Source organism: Chrysochloris asiatica, unplaced genomic scaffold, assembly GCF_000296735.1.
Source record: "Chrysochloris asiatica unplaced genomic scaffold, ChrAsi1.0 scaffold00161, whole genome shotgun sequence".
In the NCBI taxonomy this organism is placed as follows: Eukaryota; Metazoa; Chordata; class Mammalia; order Afrosoricida; family Chrysochloridae; genus Chrysochloris; species Chrysochloris asiatica.
Window position 1 is genome coordinate 2,991,124 of NW_006408679.1, and position 5,283 is coordinate 2,996,406.

Sequence of the window (5,283 nt, forward strand, 5' to 3'; positions counted from 1 at the left end):
TCCAGCTGATAAGAAGAGAGGGCATATGCATAAGAACACCCACACTTGCAGATAATACCCACTTGACCTGGCTTCAATGGCTGGATGATCAGAGCTCAACTAGAAGAAGAAAGATGAGGAAAAAAGAGTAATCTGATACAATTTAATGAACTTGACTTATACCTAATGGATGCAGTAGCTCAAAAGAGGGAACAAATCTTTACAGCAAGGATCATTCCTACCCCCTCCATACACAGAGTAGACAGGGATGGGCAACTTAGACATTGGCTACCCAAAATGGGGAGGCTACAAAGGCAAGAAGTGACTGCCTTACGAGCTTTCAAAAGGGAGCCTAGATCCAGAGGGCGTGGAGGAAGGTAGACTCTCCACTGAGTAGTATCCAATCTGTCTGGGCAGGACTAATGAAAAGAGATGCTGATAGGTCCTTTGTGATACTATAGTGAATAATTGTTATCAGGGCTGATTGTGAGGGTTGGAAATGTAAAGGTAGACGTTTTGTAGCAGAAGGAGGGGAGTGATTGACTTTGCAGTCTAGGAGCAGTGGTCCCTGGGGCCATCAAGTGAAAAGAGCGGAGAGCGGGACTCTACCCAGAGAAACAGTGACGCCAGAGATGGAGGCAGAGACGATGACATGGAGAAATGGAGCAGATGGGGCCTTTAGACCCAGAAAGGGAGAGGAGCTGTGTGCTGACAACCAGGGGGAAGGCTTGCAGGGTATACTCTAGTTGGTTGATGATGCATGGAGGGGATTATAACCATGGAAATGAAACTATATACAATAGGATGAATGTAAAGCTAATGATCTCCCATGTAAACGATCACATAATTCACAATAAAACATTAAAAATAAAAAAAGAACCAATGGTACTGAAGGAAGAAGTCCAAACTGTACAGAAGGCATTGTGATAAACAAGGCCTCAGGAATTGACGGACTACAAATTGAAATCTGTCAACAAACTGATGCAGCACTGGAGATGCTCACTCATCTATGCCAACACATTTGAAAGGCAGCTATGGGCCAAGTGATTAGAAGAGATCTATACTTGGGCCCATTCCACAGAGAGGTAATCCAATAATAGAATGAGGAAATCATTAAATAATATCATTAATATCATATGCAAGTAAAATTTTCAAGATAATTTAAAACGTTATAACAGTACATTAACAGCGAATACCAGAAATTCAAGCTGGATTCTGAGAAGACTTGGTATGCAGGTTGTCATTGCTGATGTACGATGGATCTTGACTGAAAGCACAGAGTACTAGAAAAATGTTTACTTGTGCTTCATTGATTATATAGAGGCTTTGGATAGAGCAAGGAGATACTGAATGATTTAAAATTGGGAAAGGTGTGTGCTAGAGTTGTATCCTTTCACCATATTTACTCAATCTTATGCTGAGCAAATAATCTGAGAAGCTGGGTTATATGAAGAAAAATGGGGCATCAGGAGTGGAGGAAGACTCATTAACAACCTGTGATATGCAGATGATACAATCTTGCTTGCTGGAAGTGAAGAGGACTTAAGATACTTACTGACAAAGATTACAGACTACATACAGCCTTTAGTATGGAATGCACCTCAGTGTAAAAAACAACAAAAAATCCTCACAACTGAAACCAATAAATAACATCATGATAAATGGAGAAAAGACTGAAGTTGTCAAAGACTTCATTTTGCTTGGATCCATAATAAACATTCATGGAAGCAGTAGCCAAGACACCAAACGACATATTGCCGTAGGTGAATCTGCTACAAAAGATCTCTTTAATATGTTAAAGAGCAAAGGTACCAATTTGTAGACTAAGATGCACCTGATTCAAGCCATTGTATCTTCAATCACCTCATATGTATATGAAAATTGAACAGTGAGTAAGGAAAACCATAGAAGAATTGATACATTTGAGTTATGATTTTGAAGAGGAATATTAAAAGTACCATGGCCTGCCAGAAGAACAAACAAATCTGTGTTGTAAGAGCCAGAATGTTCCTTAGAAGCCAGGATTGTGAGACTTCATCTCTCATACTTTGGACACTTGTCAGGAAGGACCAGTCCCTGGAGAAGTACATCATGCTTGGTAAAGGGGAGAGTAAGCAAAATAGAAGACACCCAAAGAAATGGTTGACACAGTGGCAGCAGCAATGGGCCCAAAATAACAATTTTGAGGAGTGTTTGGGAAGTGTTTTATTCTGTTGTGCATGGGGTTGCTAGGAGTCAGAACCAATTGGACGGTACTTAACAACAACAACATGATGATCTCCCAAAGATCCACCTCCATGTGATGACCTTTTATAGGACACAGGGAATCTCCTCTCACAGCCAAATCTGATGGCAGCAACCATTATATTCATACTGGCCTACGTACAGAAAGCAGGTTGGGGACAATAGCAAATAGGAAAGCTTATAGTTTCTGAGGTTCTTGGAGTATGATGTCACAGCTAGGTGACCATTAAAGGGTGTGTGCCCAGGAAAGTTCCTGTGAGGGCCAGTTGGGGGAAGTAGCCCCAAACCCACTTTAAAATATACTGTTTCTAACTGGTTATTCAGCTGCCAGAGGTGCATGAGGTACTCAAGAAAAATGGGTATCTGAACACCTAAATTAAGGCACAAGATGGAATTAAGCAGGAGTTGTTCAAAGGCAAAGTCTTCAGATCTATGCTTTCTAACAATAGGTAATAATCACATTCCATTAGGGACTGTGAGTGTTTTTCCTGGGAGATAGGGAATCCTTTTCAGTCAGCAAATTCTTCCTTAAAATATACCAATCAGAGCCCTGTCACATCTCTCCCCTATACATTCTGGCCAATGGGGTTCTGGTCACATGACAATACTTGTGTCTAGGATTGGGGAAGGTGGAGAAGGGGAAGGGGTCCCAAATCTAGAGAGGATCCTGGAGGCTTGGGTAGGGAAGGTTCATGAGACAAATTTTCCGGTTGTCTAAGTGTGTTCAAGTCTTGGTTCTGGTAACAGTGACCTCCTTGCAAAGCTGGGCAGAGTCCCTGGGCTGTTGTTATGTTCTGTGGAGTCGGTTCCGACTCATAGCCACCCCGTACAGGGTTTCCGAGGCTGTAAATCTTTACGGGAGTAGAAAGCCTCATCTTTCTCCCACGGAACAGCTGGTAGTTTCGAACTGCTGACTGTGAGATTAGCAGCCCAATTCATAAACACTACGCTACCAGAGCTGGGCTGAGTGGCGCTGAAATCCTGATCAGAAAGGCAGTCACAATGTCTACTTTATAATACTTGAGAAGAGACAATGTTACATGGCTGTGTATAAGAAGATTTCAATTGCTACCCTGGAGCCAATATGCGGTGCTGTGGGTTAATGCACTGGATTACAAAATCGGTTTGAACTGCAATGCCGGTGGTTCAAGCTCACCAGCTGCTCCTTGGAAACCCTATACAACGTCGCCATGGGTCAGAAATGACTCGATGGCACTTCACAACAACAGTGAGGACCCCAAAGTCTCCACAGTATACTCCCCAGTCCCTTCTAAACAGTTAAATGTTCATTGATGGTTCAAACCCACCCAGAAACACCTAGTGAACAGCTTCTAAAAGGTCACAGCCTTGAAAACCCTAGGGAGCAGCTGTACACTAAATTGGAAGCAGCTTGATGACAACTAACAAAACAAAGTCAGGACCCCACACTCCAGAGGTGGGTATGACAAATGCTTCAAATATTTTTAATTAAAATAGGCACCACAGGGGTGTTAAAAAGGATTATTGTTTTGGCAAAATGATGGTTAGAAGGACTGAGCAGGAACCTTAAACGAACTTATTTGCCCTAGACTTGGTTTTGACATGAATGACCCTGGTTTCCAAGCAGAACTGCCCTCCATAGGGTTTCATGACTTTTCTCAAGTAGATCACCAGGCATTACTTCGGTGGTGCCTTTGGGTAGGTTTCAACCCAGGGACTCCCCTTGATAAAATGGATTATAAACACCCGGCTCCCAGTCTAAAGTTCCCTATGGGAAGGTTCTGTTAAAAGATAACAGAGTAAAAATATTGTTGCATTTCAAGTGACCATTTCTTGCAAAATATACGTTAAAAAATCTGGGACCTCACTGTTAAGAAGCAGCACTGTACCCTCGAGCAAGTTATTTAACTTCTCTGAGCTAATTTCCACTTCTGTGGCATGAACATGATAACCTTGTGAGAACTACAGAGCTTAAAATGTCAAGTTCATGCTGCAGGGCCCTTCAGTTCTGTGAGCAGACCACCGTCAAAACCAGCGTCCTGGGCTTGGCCCACCTCCTCAAAGTCCTGGGTATCTGCCTCGGTCCCCGTTCTCAGCAAACGCGGTCGGCGGGCGGTCTCCAGGCCTTGGCGTCCTCCCTTGCGCCGTGCAGGCTAACTGGAGAACGAGGCACCCCTCCTCGGCTCGTGGAGCCTTCGCAGTCACAGTGCCCGCCCCCAGCAGCGCGTCACTCTCGAGGGAACCCCTATGCCCCCGGTCCTCGGTCCCTTCGCCAGGCGCTCTGGGGGTCATCTTCCAGCCCGCTCGGCCCAGTCTCCAGGCCCTGCCTCCCCCGAGCGTTGGGTGAGGTCTGCGTTTCCCGGAGGCCCCTGGCTGACCAAGAAGAGGCGGTCGTGGGCAGCAGCTGCAGCTTCCTCCCGCTCCCGCAGCCTTTAATTTGGCTCTTTCCCACCCACAACGTTTAAAGCAACTGCCAGGAATTGAAACATTAATAGGTACAACTTCCTGGTAAGATTTTTGTCTCCCCGACCTTTCTCCACCAAAAATAAATTAAAAGGAGCAGCTCGGAGGTCAGACGGCCGGAGAGGTGAGGAAAACCGAACAAGCAAGCACTAGACCGCCTCACTCACGTTCGGAGCGGCTGCAAACGCGCGCTGCAAGCCAGCTTTTCCAGCTGGCGGCAGCACCTCCCTCCGTGGAGAAGGACGCCTCTTTGTGAGCCGAATACGGGCGCGCGCGCGCTCGCTCGCCCCTCCTACCCGCGCAGGTCCGTACGAAACGTATCCCGCCGCCTGGTCGCGCACAGCTTGGGGCTGTAAGGCCTCCGGTCTCAGTGACCCGCGGGTGGCCAGGGCCGCCCGCAGGTGAGACTGAAGACGGAGTTGTGTGTTTGGCCGCCCTCCTCAGCCTCGCAGCCCACGGGCGGGTCCATGGGCCTTTTCCCGCGGGGGCAAAGGAGGGGGCACTGTGGCCACGTGATGGATGCGTCGTCGGAGTCCCCATTACTTCCTACGCTGACAAAGCTTACCCTCCGCGCCCAGCCCCTGGATTTCTTGTCATTCTGGAGCTTTGGGAGTCCTG